The sequence below is a fragment of the Pan paniscus genome, chromosome 4, assembly GCF_029289425.2.
Source record: "Pan paniscus chromosome 4, NHGRI_mPanPan1-v2.0_pri, whole genome shotgun sequence".
Classification (NCBI taxonomy): Eukaryota; Metazoa; Chordata; class Mammalia; order Primates; family Hominidae; genus Pan; species Pan paniscus.
Window position 1 is genome coordinate 102,250,271 of NC_073253.2, and position 17,119 is coordinate 102,267,389.

The following is a 17,119-nucleotide window of genomic DNA, read 5'->3' on the forward strand; positions in this document are numbered from 1 at the left end:
TCCCTAAGGCTCACATTTATTCACTGTCTTCTCTTTTTTAACCTAGTTGTTCTCCAAAGGTCTCTGGGGACAAGAAGTATTTTTTCAATAAACTACCTGCTGTAGACTTTTTTTTGTCTTTGCTCCACTGAACAGTCCTGCCCCAGCATTTATCTGTCACACCTCTGAACACATCCTTCCCCAGTCAAGCCTTAATTAACATTTTGATACTTTCTCCATAAAGATTCAGTAAAGATTGATAGCTGGTGCCTGGATGGCTATTTCATATTGAGTGGTCAGGAAAACCCACATTAATGTGAAGACATTTAAGCTGATATTTGCATGTTTAGACAAAGTCATGCAAGAGTAAGGGGGAAGAAGTAGAGGAAGCTAAAGCAAGAGTATGTTTGGCATGGCCAAGGAGTAGATAGAAAATCAGTGTGGCTGATGGGCCCTGGGTAAGTGTCATGGAGGAAAACTGGAAGAGGGCATGAGCTAGCCAGTTATGAAAGTCAGGGTAAGGCATTCCAAGTGCACTTTACATGTGGTGGGAAAGTATTGTGAATCTTATGCAGAGGAATGACATAATATAATTTGGATTTTTTTTTTTTTTGAGAGAGAGAGTTTTGCTCTTGTTGTCCAGGCTAGAGTGCCATGGCACAATCTTGGCTCACTACAACCTCCGCCTTCTGGGTTCCAGCGATTCTCCTGCCTTGACCTCCAGAGTAGCTGGGATTACAGGCACCCGCCACCTTGCCCAACTAATTTTTGCATTTTTAGTAAAGATGGGGTTTCGCCATATTGGCCAGGCTGGTCTTGAACTCCTGACCTCAGGTGATCCACCCGCCACAGCCTCCCAAAGTGTTGGGATTACAGGTGTAAGCCACTGTGCCCAGCCTATAATTTGTATTTTTAAGCGACTATTTTGACTGCTGAGTGGAGAAAGGTTTGATTGAGCAAGAATAGAAGTGAGAATGATTAGGGAGCAGATTACTGTAGAAATTCAGGTCATACACTAAGTTTGCTTGGACCAAAAAGGTATGAAAGGAGAGAGAAGTAGATGCACTTGGGATATTTATAGGAGATAGAGTCAGCCAAACTTGGTACTGGAGCAAGAGAAAGAGAGGAACCAAGAATGACAATATGCAATATTTACCTTGAGCAACTGAGAAAATGATAATGCACTTTTCCAACACAAGAGAAACAGGTATAGCAGTATAGAGTTCAGAGTTGGAGCTTGGTTCAGTGCCTAGGTCACAATGTGCCATTTTGTATGAGTTGGAACATAGCCAATAATTGGTAGAGAACATAAATTAAAGCAGGCCTACCAATATCATTTAATTGAATTAAAGGTCTCTGAAAATTATTTTTCTCATTTGAAAAAAAATGGAGATATTATCAAATTGGTATGACAGTATTATTGGAAAGATTGAATGAGATTACAAATATCAAATTATGTTTTAAACTGTAAAACCCTGAGAGTTGATTAAACATAATCCATCTCCTTCCCTGGGGCTTCAGGATAACCCTAGCAGCCCAAATATAGGAACTGTGGCTTTCAACAAGCAGCCATGTCTCCTCAGCCATTCTTTTAAATGCAAACAACACAAACAACAAGCTTGCGCTTACTATAGTAATATCCCCTCATCCTCATTCTCTGCTGATAAACTCCCTTCATTCTTCACTGAAGATATAAACAATTAGAAGAGAATTTCCCTACTTTCTTTCTACCAAATCTACCAGTGTCTCTGCTCCGTTGGTTGGGGTTCTCCAGAGAAACAGAACCAGTGGACATGTGTGTGTGATTTACTGTAAATTGGCTCACATGATGATGAAGGCTGACAAGTCCAAGATCTTCAGTCAGCAATCTGGACACCCAGGAGAGCTGATGGTGTAGCTCAAGTCTGAGTCCAAAGGCCCGAAAACCAGGAGAAGTTATGGCATAGTTCCTTTGTGAAGGCCTACAGGCTAGAGATGCAGGAATAGCCAGTTCCTGTTTAAGTCCAAAGGCAGGAAAAAAATGTCCATCTGAAGACAGTCAGGCAGAGAGAAATTTCCTCTTACTCATAGTAGGGTCAGCCTTTTTGTTATATTAATGCCTTTTGTTGCATTAATGGATCACCTGAGGTCAGGAATTCAAGACTAGATTAAATGGAGTACACACACATCAGGGACAGCAATCTGCTTTCAGTCTACCAGTTCCAATGTTAATTTAATCCAGAAACACCCTCATAGACATACCCGGAATAATGAGCAACCAAATGTCTAGGCACCCTGTGGCCTAGTCACGTTGACACATAAACTTAATCATAATAAATTTTCTGTGTCTGTTTCTCATGCCTTTCTTCCTGTTATCATGAATTTACTGCAAGTACTTCTTTCTAAAACCACACATTCCACAGATGTACCAAGGTTAGCTCTTCTGCAAATAAATAGTAAATATTTTATCAATCGTCCCGCCAAACACATACCCCTGGCTATTTGCCCAGTCACTACATGTACAGGGTTGGTGAGAATAGCCAGAATTTTAAGGACACTGAAAAACATGATTTGATGACACCAAGATTAGGGGACTTAAAATACTTTTAAGTTCTTCTGACTAAATGTAAGGCTTATAAAGGTCACATCATAAATGTAGTTTAGAACCAAGTCTATCTAGAATGGCTCCACTTGGTGGCTATTTATAGTGGTTTCACTCTGTGATTATTTATAATGGTTTCATCCTATGGTTATTTACCTGGTCCCTTGAGTATATAATCAGAGTAAATATATTTTGTAGTTGACAGAACTCTCACATTGACCCTCTGATCAGTGGAGTAATGATTATTATGTAGGAAGAGTCAAGCAGAAGTTTCTGAAACTGCTCACTGCACCCACTTTGCCTTGGCCAAAATAGTAGATCAGAAGCAATAGAACAGCTCAGGCAGAATAGCATTGCAGAGATTAGTGCAACTATCAAACTTATTGGATTCCGTGATAATATTTCCCATCACTCCATTCAAGTCACCTCTCCGGACCTCAGAAAACAGATGGAATATGGCAAGTGACAGTAAACTAATGAAAACTTCACCAGAGAGTAGTCTCAATCACACCTGCCATGCTAAATGTGTCATCACTAGAGCAGATCCACAGCCTCTATCTTCTGGTATATGGCAATTGATCTTGTGGCAAATGCTTTCTTCTCTACCCCGAAAAAGAGACAAGAAAAAAACAATTTGCATTCACATGGCAGATATAGAAGTTCACATTCAATGTATTGCCCCAAAGCTGTTTTATGTCTTGTGCTTTTTTATAGAAATATAGTCATAGGGACAAGATCATCTTGACATTCTACAGAATGTTAGCTGTCCTATTATATTGATGACATCAAACCAATTCATTCTGACAAGAAGGAAGTGGAAAACACTCTGGATACCCTACTAAAACATTCTGTGTCAGGGAGACAGAGATAAACCCCGAAAGGATCTAGGAGCCCACTACATCAAAGAAGATTTTAGGATCCAGTGTCTGGAGGCATGTTTGGAAATCCCCTCTAAAGCAAAAGAGAGGCTATTTCACTTCGCCTCCTTATCTACTATTACTCCTACTACTCCCTACTACTAAGAAAGAGATACAAGGCTTGGTGGTCTGCTTTGAATTTTGAAAATAAAATATACTATATTGGAGGGCATGCTGATGCCTTCAATTTATGGAGCTAAACCAGCGGATTATTACTACTAGATTCTAGGGTTCTTGTCAGAATGTTGAATCCCAAGTGATGGGTTGCTCATCACGTCTGCTTGTTGAAAGCCAGAGAATCAGTAAATTCTCCACTATTTGCTTTATATTCCATATTCTCCTGGTGAACACACTCATTTCCACTCCCCCATGCATCTTCCATTGCCCCTGTTGGTACATATTACCAGATACTGAACTTCCTTAAGTAAATAGGCTAACTCCTTCCTGAGAAATAGCTTTGCTGAGAGATCTGACTGACTGTGGTGATTAGCTTGAAGACAATGAGGGGTGGTGGGGGCAAATTTTGCTGAGAACAAACATCATCTTGCAAGGCATCTGCCTCAGTGCATTTATTGCATGGTTTCAGAGAAAAGCAGTTTGCTTCTGCAAGACAGCATTAAGGAAGGGGTTGCTTCTGCCAGCCCAGAAGGTTCATAGGAATCTAGTGATTCAAGAAACTCCATCTTGCCCCATCCAACAGCCTCACAAAAGGTCTTAGAATGCCTGTCTTTTTCTATTAGAGACCTGATTTTGACATAGGAGACCTGTTCAGGCTGTATATTCAGTGCAGTCTGCTCTATTGTCACAGAACAACAGTTTCTTCACAAGCTGCAATAAAGGTCTTTGGGCTTCAACTGGCATTTGGTTTTCTTTAGCCTATCATTCTTTTATATCAAAGATTTTAATGCTGTTAACAATAGCCAGGTCACTTCCCGACTCTTGTATTCTCTTTACACTATACCATTAAAGAGCAACTGCCATTGTAAAACCCAGCATCTCACCTTCTATCTGAAGTTTTTCTTATTTTGCTGTAGACTAAATCCTTAGTAATTGTGATTCCAATATATGCATGAGCTATCATCACCAAATACCATCAGCAAATGAATCTTTATTGCCAGTGGACTCAGGTTTTAACCTGAGTTCCCCAGAGGGCAAAGCCTGAAGCCTGGAACTTTTATTGAAATGTTTAATCCCAGGGAGAGGGAGGGAGGGAAATGAGAAGAAAGATAGAAATAAGGGCACACCAATAAAATAATGTATCATTTAGCTGGCCACTGCTTTGGATCAAATGCAACAGAGTGGTTGATTTCATTGGTATCCTTTCTCCAGGAGGCCACATAAACAACTGCTTCTCAGTATGGTCTATTCTTAGAAGAAGGGAGAACATGTATCCATCAGCTCCTGTATCCCATAGGTCACCCCACAGCTGCCTGTCTTTCATTGGTTCAACTCACAGGGTTTAACTCACACACATCTAGCTTGTGCATGTGAGGACTCAGAAAGAGCCCTAAGATATCTCATGCTTTAGTGTGAACCAAGAAGCTACAGGTATAAGGCAAAATGTATGCAGCACAGACATGCAATGGGACAGTCTCAGGTTGTACCTTTGTGAAGTTGGCTGTAGCTCATGCAGAACTGGGTTGTCTTAGCAATTAAAACAACTGGTAAGAGTCTAAAGCAGAAAAGAAAGGATATATTATAAGGGTCTGGAATATAGATCAAAATTATGAACTAAAGATCATATTGGGGGCTAAAGATAAGACTATCCAGTACAGTTTGATCATTCTTAGTTATATAGATATGGATGATTGATAGATGATAGATAGATGGATAGATAGATCAATCTATTCAGGTATTTTTATTTGGATTTTCAATGTGTGTATTAGGATGATAATTAAAAATGATAATTTCTATACATATGTATATATTTTTATAGAGGTACCAACCTTTTTATTTTAAAATAACATTAAATCTGCCTTTCGAGAAGAAAAGTAAAACTTGTGTTTTGCTATCTATTATTATACATATGCACACCCACAACACACACACAGAGGCAGAGATCTACAATCTTCACTAAAACATTAAAATGTGCAAGTATTTTAAAAATAAATAGGATGTGAACCATTTATATTTTTCTATAGATATCATCCTATATATCTTGGGTGCATAGACTATAAAGTAAAAAAAAAAGCACTTCTTTATTTAAGACATGTTTAATTGGAGAAACACCCAAAAATATCTAGATACAGAGGTATTCAGCAAAATACACTCAAATGTGAGGGGGTGTGCATATACACATGCATATGTTTGTATACTTCTTTGATAGGCCTTATTCTCCCACCACTCCTATGTTTCAAACAGCTCTAACAATTCAAATAGAGGCCCAGCCCAGTTCTGATAATTTATAGATAATTGTAAATGGTATTATAAGTAAAGATCATTACTGATTTTTGTATAAGTAAAGCTTGATGGCATAAATACTGTGCATGAATGTAGAATAATACTGTCCAAAGTATAGTACATTTTAAAAATTGTATGTATGTGTGTGTGTATTAAATTTGTGTTGTATTGGAACATAAAATAATAAGTTTCTATTTTTTACAGATAAATATATCAGGAAAAGAATACATGATGTGTATGTGGGAAAACAGTTGAAAAAGTAGACTAATGAATGTTAATAAATTATTTGGAAAAAAGTATTAAAAGCTAAAACGGTTACATTTATAACATCTTTAGCCTACATAACTCTTTGTGAATATATATACCTACATAAGTGGGAACACCAAACTATCTACTCTTGAACAGTTACAATTCTGTACAAAATCATATTCTTATAGATTTATAGGAAACTACAAATAGACTGCTGATTAAATATTCCACGTGTAGGTTAGAGATTCAAGACCACCTTAGGCTCAAGGTGGTATTGAGTTCTCTTTTCCTGGGGTGTTGCCTCTGGGTTCATGTAGTGGCTCAGCACGTTGTTAGTGGGATTCTTTCCCATCCTAGATCCCTGTTATGGGACCACACAATTTCCTCATCATTATATATATTTTTTAGATAAATTGGATTCCACAAAATCCTTCTCTGAAGGAAAATGTAAAAACCTCTGCAACAAGTTTAAACAAAAATTGAGAGTTTATTACAACCAAGATAATCAGAGCCAAATGTTTAATTACTGGTGCTCACCAGCTATTAATCAGTGATGCTGGTATTAAGAAAGAACCCATCCCTTTCAGTAAGTTCGCCAACTGTATGATTTTTCATTACACCCAAATTTCTTACCCCTTAATATTAACTCCAGAGATCTTGCTCTTTCAACTGGGTGTGCTACAAAGCCCATTACTAAATCATTACATGATGCAGTTGGGCACCAGCAAGAATTCATGTTATTAGACACTGGGATTAAATGGCACATCATTTAAAATTGAAACATTTGAGAATTCCTTTCATTTTTTTCTTTTATTATTCTAATATTATATAATATTTCTAATATTTAATATGCATAACCCAGAACTGCAGATGAACAATTATATGTAAGTGATTTCTCCCCGCATTTCCTAACATACCACCATTCACACAGAGTCCCACATTATGTTTGAGCTAATTTTTATACGGTGATTTTTGAGCGGATGAAAAAAGCTTTTTTAATGGGGGTGTTTATATGAAGGATATAACAGCAAGACACGATTACAATATGAAGAAATTGTGATCATACTTTGATCATCTGACCTTCTCTCCAGCAAATAGCTCTGATTTCCTGCAAGAATTCTAATTAAATTAATCTATCATCACTCACTATTAAATACATTATCTGCAAAGCATACTGTTATAGATGTTGGAACACCGCCCATTCCCTGTGGTTCCTCTTTTTAAAAAAAAAAAAAAATCCTCCCTCCTACTCTGGGTAGTATAATAATTTATTTTATATAAGTTCTAATTCTTTTCATTGGGCAACATTTTTTCGGGGCGGGGGGGGCGGAAATCCAATGATTAGCAGAAGAACCAATAGTACAGAAAAACCCAACCATCCCAACCATTCTTAAGTACTGGGTATTCACTATCTTGTGCAACTTTTTCACTCCAGATTGCTTCATTATTTCTAGTTATTTATTCTTCCTTGAGATCTGGCTAAACTCTTTGCCCCCAGCCCTCCTATATATGGATGGCATTCTCTCTATGTAATATCTCACCTTGCAAATCAAACTTAGACCCTCTCCCTGTTTCCTATGGTTTCTTCAGCTTCATAATGGTGATTGTTTTATGCTTTTCTGTTTGAGTTTAACATTTTCCTCCATACATATGTAAGTATTTTTAAGTATTTGTATTTATTTAATCTTAATTCAAGTGGAAATCTTATTGAGAGAACAAGAGTCTATTCCCTACTACTGAATGATGATAAAGAATGAAGACAACAACCCTTCATGAAAGATTGAAAGAGCCCTTACTATGGACTAGGCACTAAATTAGGCATCTTCACATACACAGTATGTCGTTTAGACCTAACATCACAAATATAGGAGCAGGCATCATTATGCACATGTGGTAATTTCAGAGAGAATAGTACTTTCCCTAAGATCAGAGTAATCGCTGACTAGCATGAAGATTTTAGCCTAGTCTTCCAATTAAATCTTATGCTTTTATATCAACAATGTGGTTTCCTAGTACTCACAGTAATCCTAAGCAGATAATGCATGTTAATTATATTGCAAAGACTTTCTCTGAGTCCCTATCAAAAGTTTCTTCTACCAATAGAAACCTCAGAATGCCACGGATTCTGAGGATAGGATTTAAAGCAATAGCAACTTTGTTACTACATTTTTTGCTACTTCACTCCCACATTAGCATTATCAAAGTATCCTTATGAGCAAATCTGGCTTCATAAAAATGACATTGTAGTTACACTTGCTTGGTTGTTGAACAGCAGTTACAGTATAATTAGTGCCACTTAATGGAAAGTGTTACTGAAGTGCATATCGTTATTAATCAAACTCCAATATAAAGCTGGCTACAGTAATAATGAGTGCAATTATGGGCTGATGAACTGTTAAACTTGAAAACTGACCCTAACCAAATTTTCTTTCTTCAGAAAGTAATAAAACTCAAAGTGCTGAAAATCACTTTATTTCTCTGGGCTTTCTTGCCACAAAAACAACCTGGGAGATATTTTCTCATGCTCCTTGTTTTATAATTTCATGCACACTGAAGCTTGTAAAGTGGTGTGAGGATTGGAAAATGTGACCCTAAAGATAGGGTCAACTCTAATCTGAACCTGACAAGATTTGATTCAGCCCAGACTCATTACCTACCAGACAATGTGGAATTTTATCCAACTACTTTGTAGAGTTTCACACACACCAAAATCAAACAAAAAATGTCCATTGAGTCTGAATTAGCTAGCAGGCAAATTCAGGTTCAGGATAAAATACTTGTTCCTTTAAAAGTATTTAAAAAATCCCTACAGGCTTATGTAAGGTGAGAGTCTGGATCCCAGTTGGGCTTCTCTAAATCTTGCAATGGCTATTTGACAAACCTTTAATGGCATCTGCATTTCTTACTATTGGAAACCATGTTTAAAGTTTACATAATATTTGGCATGTTTAAAGCATGGTTTATTACCTTGTCTTTTAATATTTGGTGTTTTAGCTCCACAAATATTTCTACGTATACTCCTTTATAAACAAAATAGCCTTCCTTGTTCCCAGTAGTGATTCGAATGTCTTTTCACTCTTAAGACTTCCTAAACATTTTCCGCAGGTGCATGAGCTAGCTATCTCACATCATCTGATCACTGAGGGGGAAAATTCCTACTCTGACCCACAGGTGTGCATTTATATATGCTGTCAGGATTGAAAATTTTATCAAGTTAATAAATACTAATGAAGAGAATTGGAACAAATTTGCTAAATTTGCCAAATAAGGCACCCCAGAGCTATGTCTAACAACGTGTACCCTGACAGATGTGAACTGAGGTTGAAACACTTGAAAAACACAGAAAGGGAAGGAACAAAGAGAAAGAATTAAAGCCTAAAAATAATTGCACAATCTATTGAAGACAGGCATGAAAATGATCCTAAAATGGAAGGAGATATGTAGAAAAGGAAACTTGAGAGTGTTCTGTTACTGTTACTCCCACTGATAGCTAAAGAATTCAACCAAACTCTTTACCATGCACTCATACAGCCTTCTGTCGTTTGGCACTAAGCTCATGTTTCAGTCCTTTTTCTCACATCAATGCAAGAGCATGTTATTGGATTGATAAATATGCCTTATGTTATGCTTTTCTTGCCTCATTATCACACATTATTATAAATGTCTTTTCAGCAACATTTTTGAATTGGGTTTATACCTGTTATCTTGAAGGTTCTGCAAGGAGAGGGGGGATAGTTAGGGGAGAAAAGGGCAGAACCATGAGGGAAGAGAATTCAGCTCAATTTCCCTGATTCAGTCTCCTTTTAACAACTCTCACTATGCTTCAGCATAATCAATAATTCCAAATGCATTCACCAATAATTTTCTCTATCTAGTAGACTCAAATGGACACCATTTCCTTACTGGATCAAGAAATAGATAAAAAGCCTAGCTAAATTACAACTATCACAATGTAGTTATTTTTCTGTCATGTTTCAAAATATGTTTTCCACTTTTTATATTGAGTTACTTTGACTCTTGACTCTAAAGTTATTCCCAGACAGAAACCTTCCATTCATATAAATACATTATATATATATATATGTGTGTGTGTGTGTGAGTACACACACACACATACACATGCACACACAATAGAATTGGAAACATATATATGTGTTTTATATATATTGAGAGAGAATTGAAAATATATATATATATATACACACACACACATATGTATACACACACACACACAGCTGTTTCCTTTCTTCATGTTGAAGGGGAGGGCTACTTGTACATTATCATCATTCTTTAACTAAACTGGAATATACTATATACATAAGATTCAATTACCTCCTACTGGGTCCCTTCTACAACACGTGGGAATTATGGGAGCTACAAGATGATATTTGGGTGGGGACACAGCCAAACCATACCACCTAGGATTAAAAAAAGTAAAGCCAAAAGCAATGGTTCAACTGATATGGTTGTGTTTAAGGATTCAAATAAATGGTGATTATTAATCTCATACATCAAGCTTCCATTTACTTATTTAACTTATTATTTCCCAACATTTCCATGCTAATTTTAATGAACTCTTCTAGCCTCCCGAGTTTGAGGCTTGTCAAGAGAGCACAAGATGAATAACTTTTACTCCACTCTCAAAAGTAAATACAAAAATGGAAGGAAAGTGATAGGAATGTATCAAAGAGAAAGTGACAGTATGATAGTCACCAAACTTTAAGTATCCCAAAAAACACTGGATATACTAAGAGAAAATAAACAGATGACTGTACTTCATTAAGTGTAACAAATCCAAGACAGCTCATTCATTTTCCTTCCCACAAAGGATCTCTTTTCTTTACTAAGACTGATAAGAAGGGAAAATATGAGCGGAGCTCATCCTTTTCTAACTGCATTAAGAACTCAGCATATGTTGTTCAGATAAAATATAAAGTATGCTAAAAGATTCATATGTATGGTAAAAGGATTAGCCATTTCACTTACTCCTATAACTAAAAAAGTTGTGTGTATATGTGTTTGTCTGTGCGTGTTAGATTTAGTCTTCTATATGTCAATATTTATCACATTTAACTATTACAATAAAGCATATTACATCATACTGCAAGGATAAGATGTGATTCTATAGCAGGAGCTTGGGAAGGTACATATCAGAAACTCTGAAATGTGGGCCTTGCAAAAAATAATGGCTCACAGGGCCATTATAATGATTTCTATTAACAATTCCAATTCTATACACACTCTTTTATTTCCTTCATGTTGAAGAGAAGGGCTACTTGTAGATCACTGAAATTCCTTTACTGAACTCAAAGAACTAGAAAGTGTTTCAAAAATCATGTGATCCGACTTTTTTGTTTGTATGAAGGAAATGATTAGAGAGTGAAGTTACAGGCAATGCCCTAAGTCTACTCTTAGTTATTGCCACAGTAGGGCTGGAAACCGTGTCTTCTGGAGCCTGCTTTGGCGTATTCTCCACCATTGAAAAAATTATTAGTTATATTGCACATACGTTATTTGCCTTAAAAGGGTTCTTTGTAGGATTGCTTTAAGCAACAAAATTTTACATTACATTTAAAAGTCAGTTTAATACGTGCATATTCAACTCTCACAAGAGCAATATGATGTAGGCAGTGTGGCCAAGGGAACTGGCCACTGGGTGTTGGAAGACTTAAGAATTCACCCAGGCTTTGCCAGTAAATAACTTGGAATTGATCTTCAATATGTCTTGGCCTCAGTTTCCTGAGATGAAAAATTACAGATCTATGTTCCATTACACTGATATCCATCCAGTTTGATTTATGTCATTGTTTATCTAAACTTTTCAGTTAACTATTTCTTAAAGATAAAACTCTAAAACTAAAAGCTCAATCAAAATAAAAAATATTAGAAACTTCCATTGAGAATTTTTACATGAAGTTTATAATTATTCTATTAATTATGATATTTATGTACTTTCAGTCAAACATGATAATTTTTATAGCAGTAGAATTAACTGTTCTAAAAAATTTTGATGACCTCTCTATGAATCACGGTTACGTTTCCCTCTCATAAAATATCCATGGACATTCAGGACAAAGATTGCCCTTAAATTTTTAGCCTTTGCACCTTAGAAAGAATGCAAATACTGAACTATTGCAAAAATATACTCAAGTAAGATTGCAATGTAAAACCACAATTTCCCAAAATGCCCTGCCTATCTTTAAAATATTTTAAATTGTTTGCAGTTTAAGTGCTAGCTCATTCGGTTTACAATACCTCCTAAATTTTCCATTCCTATGAAGATCATTTAAAATCTTTATTTTCAAATGTCTTTTGGGAACACCTACATTTTGCTCATTATTTGTGAGGGTTTTTTGGTTATTAATACAGGCATTTAATGTAAGATTCTACATGCCATATTTCTGTTTCATTTGCTTTATATAAAATAACCTTTTCCACTTCTCTAATACAGAAAACAAGCCACAAGTGTTTCTTCATTTCCTTGGCTTCAAAATAATTGCCTGAGATACCTACAAAAAATATTCCTGCTAGCTAATGTCGCAGGTTGTCTTTTATCAATGCAAGCCCCGTTGAGTTGTAAATGTACTAGTGCTGTGAGAAAATCAGATTAAATCATTTGTTCTTTAGCTGTGTTTCACAATTTTATTGTCTGATAATCCAGGAAGTTATTAATTTGATATAACCCAAATTATCTTGAACTATGCTTTTAAAACTTGTTATCCAGCAGCTACTAATATTTTGTCTGTGTTTATCTTCACAAGTTTAAACTGTAGAAAGTTTATTTCAGTTTTCCCATGTAAAACTGAATTACACTACTGAATATATTACTAAATATATTCTTTTAAAGTAAGCATGCACTACATGTTCACAGAAATTATAATGCAGACAGGCAGTAAAATCACTGCTCTGCAGTTTACTTTTCCTAAAATATAAAGAAATATAAACTTCTTTATATCTTCTCCTGTCATGTGAATGCCAGTCTGCTATAGGGAAAACTCTGATAAAAGATTTTTTTTCTATTTTTGAGCAGACCATGCCTCTGTGCTTTCATTGTGTTGCATTATAGCATTTAGTGCCCAGACAGGAAGAATTCTATTGCACTGATTTGAGTTATACAGGTGGGTGTGATTCAGTTTCTTTTATGTTAGTACATCTGGATCTTAATGTGCAACACCTCTGCTTTTTTAGTTCTTTGAATCAGTCTGACAATCACAACGAGGATATGAATCAACCAAGATGGTGAGTTTTTGGATGTATAAGTAAATATTTTTATTTTCTACCAAAAATATTATTGTATCACTGTTTGCATTTCTTTATACTTATCTACAGAAAACATTCAGAAGAAAAATATAAAATGTATAATTATCTATGTACAATTATTTATGCAAAAATGCCTAGAAAATTTTATTTATTTGGTTTCCTATGCAATTATATTAACACAGGTAAGTTTTCAAGCAAAACTCTCTATTTAGCATTTTTACCAGCTGCTAGTCACTAGTATCTAGTAACTACCTATTATGTTTCCAGCATAACGATTAGGGCTGATAATTAATGGCTAATTAAAAGATCAATCTTCATCTTTATAGGATTACGCAAGTTACATTTGTTTTACAAAGTGGAGATCATAATTGTCAGGCCTCTGAGCCCAAGCCAAGCCATCTCATCCCCTGTGACTTGCACGTATATACGCCCAGATGGCCTGAAGTAACTGAAGAATCACAAAAGAAGTGAAAATGCCCTGCCCCACCTTAACTGATGACACTCCACCACAAAAGAAGTGTAAATGGCCGGTCCTTGCCTTAAGTGATGACATTACCTTGTGAAAGTCCTTTCCCTGGCTCATCTTGGCTCAAAAAGCAACCCCACTGAGCACCTTGCAACCCCCACTCCTGCCCACCAGAGAACAAACCCCCTTTGACTGTAATTTTCCTTTACCTACCCAAATCCTATAAAACGGCCCCATCCTTATCTCCCATCGCTGACTCTCTTTTCTGACTCAGCCCGCCTGCACCCAGGTGAAATAAAGTCATGTTGCTCATACAAAGCCTGTTTGGTGGTCTCTTCACATGGACGCGCATGAAATTTGGTGCTGTGACTCGGATCAGGGGACCTCCCTTGGGAGATCAATCCCCTGTCCTCCTGTTCTTTGCTCTGTGAGAAAGATCCACCTACGACCTCAGGTCCTCAGACCAACCAGCCCAAGGAACATCTCACCAATTTTAAATCAGGTAAGCAGCCTCTTCTTACTCTCTTCTCCAACCTCTCTCACTGCCCCTCAACCACTTTCTCCTTTCCGCTCTTCAATCTCTCCCTTCTCTTAATTTCAATTCCTTTCATTTTCTGGGAGAGATAAAGGAGACACGTTTTATCCGTGGACCCAAAACTCCGGCGCCGGTCCCCTTCTTCACTCTTAGTAACAAGTCCCGCTTTTCTAGAGGAGGGGCAAATACCCCAACCTCATATCTCTGCGCCCCAATCCCTTATTTCCGCGCCCCAACCTCTTATATCTCTGAGCCCCAATCCCTTATTTCCGCCCCACGACCTCTTATCTCTGCGCCCCAATCCCTTATTTCCATGCCCTGACCCCTTATTTCTGCGACCCATCCCTTATTTCCGCACCCCAACCCCTTTTCCCACTTTTCTGGAAGGTAAGAACCCCCGAACACTTTCCCTCCGTTTCTCTACTCACTCTTTTCTCTAGGCTTGCTTCCTTCACTATGGGCAACCTTCCACCCTCCATTCCTCCTTCTACTCCCTTGGCCTGTGTTCTCCAAAACTTAAAACCTCTTCAACTCACACCTGACCTAAAACCTAAATGCCTTATTTTCTTCTGCAATGCCGCTTGACCCCAATACAAACTCGACTGTAGTTCCAAATACCCAGAAAATGGCACTTTGAATTTTTCCATCCTGCAAGATCTAAATAGTTCTTGTTGTAAAATAGGCAAACGGTCTGAGGTGCCTGACGTCCAGGCATTCTTTTACACATCAGTCCCTTCCTAGTCTCTGTGCCCAATGCAACTCATCCCAAATCTTCCTTCTTTCCCTCCCGCCTGTCCCCTCAGTATCAACCCCAAGCGTCGCTGAGTCTTTCTAATCTTCCTTTTCTACAGACCCATCTGACCTCTCCCTTCCTCCCCAGGCTGCTCCTCGCCAGGCCGAGCTAGGTCCCAATTCTTCCTCAGCCTCTGCTCCTCCACCCTATAATCTTTTTTATCACCTCCCCTCCTCACACCTGGTCTGGCTTACAGTTTCGTTCCGTGACTAGCCCTCCCCCTCCTGCCCAGCAACTTACTCTTAAAAAGGTGGCTGGAGCTAAAGGCATAGTCAAGGTTAATGCTCCTTTTTCTTTATCCCAAATCAGATAGTGTTTAGGCTCTTTTTCATCAAATATAAAAATCCAGCCCAGTTCATGACTTGTTTGGCAGCAATCCTGAGACACTTCACAGCCCTAGACCCTAAAAGGTCAAAAGGCCGTCTTATTCTCAAAATACATTTTATTACCCAATCTGCTCCCGACACTAAATAAAACTCCAAAAATTGGAATCTGGCCCTCAAACCCCACAACAGGACTTAATTAACCTCACCTTCAAGGTGTACAATAATAAAAAAAAGTTGCAATTCCTTGCCTCCACTGTGAGACAAACCCCAGCCATATCTCCAGCACACAACAACTTCCAAACGCCTGAACCACAGCAGCCAGGCGTTCCTCCAGAACCTCCTCCCCCAGGAGCTTGCTACAAGTGCCAGAAATCTGACCACCAGGCCAAGGAATGCCTGCAGCCCAGGATTCCTCCTAGGTCGTGTCCCATCTGTGCGGGACCCCACTGGAAATCAGACTGTGCAACTTACCCGGCAGACACTCCCAGAGCCCCTGGAACTCTGGCCCAAGGCTCTCTGACTGACTCCTTCTCGGCTTAGCGGCTGAAGACTGACGCTGCCCGGTCACCTCGGAAGCCCTGTAGACAATCACAGATGCCGAGCTTCGAGTAACTCTCACAGTGGAGGGTAAGTGCATCCCCTTCTTAATCAATACGGAGGCTACCCACTCCACATTACCTTCTTTTCAAGGGCCTGTTTCCCTTGCCTCCATAACTGTTGTAGGTATTGACGGCCAGGCTTCTAAATCTCTTAAGACTCCCCAACTCTGGTGCCAACTTAGGCAATACTCTTTTAAGCACTCCTTTTTAGTATCCCCACCTGCCCAGTTCCCTTATTAGGCTGAGACACTTTAACTAAATTATCTGCTTCCCTGACTATTCCTGGACCACAGCTATATCTCATTGCCACCCTTCTTCCCAATCCAAAGCCTCCTTTGCATCCTCCTCTTCTATCCCCCCACCTTGACCCACAAGTATAAGATACCTCTACTCCCTCCTTGGCGACCGATCATGCACCCCTTACCATCTCATTAAAACCTAATCACCCTTACCCCACTCAATGCCAATATCCCATCCCGCAGCACGCTTTAAAAAGATTAAAGCCTGTTATCACTCGCCTGCTACAGCATGGCCTTTTAAAGCCTATAAACTCTCCTTACAATTCCATTTTACCTGTCCTAAAACCAGACAAGGTTTACAAGTTAGTTCAGGATCTGCGCCTTATCAACCAAATTGTTTTGCCTATCCACCCTGTGGTGCCAAACCCATATACTCTCCTATCCTCAATACCTGCCTCTACAACCCATTATTCTGTTCTAGATCTCAAACATGCTTTCTGTACTATTCCTTTGCACCCTTAATCCCAGCCTCTCTTCGCTTTCACTTGGACTGACGCTGATGCCCATCAAGCTCAGCAAATTACCTGGGCTGTACTGCCGCAAACCTTCACAGACAGCCCCCATTACTTCAATCAAGGCCAAATTTCTTCCTCATCTGTTACCTATCTCAGCATAATTCTCATAAAAACACACGTGCTCTCCCTGCCAATCGTGTCTGACTGATCTCTCAAACCCCAGCACCTTCTACAAAACAACAACTCCTTTCCTTCTTAGG

General features: G+C 38.3%; 1 long non-coding RNA gene across 1 annotated transcript in view; it reads right to left on the minus strand.

Moving 5' to 3' along the window:
• The window catches only part of LOC134730395 (uncharacterized), a 200,037-nt gene that overhangs the window by 153,750 nt on the left and 29,168 nt on the right, over nucleotides 1-17,119 (minus strand). Inside the window, exon 2 of the long non-coding RNA XR_010112165.1 lies at nucleotides 5,082-5,149. This is a non-coding gene — a long non-coding RNA (uncharacterized LOC134730395). The remainder of the gene's footprint in view (nucleotides 1-5,081; nucleotides 5,150-17,119) is intronic.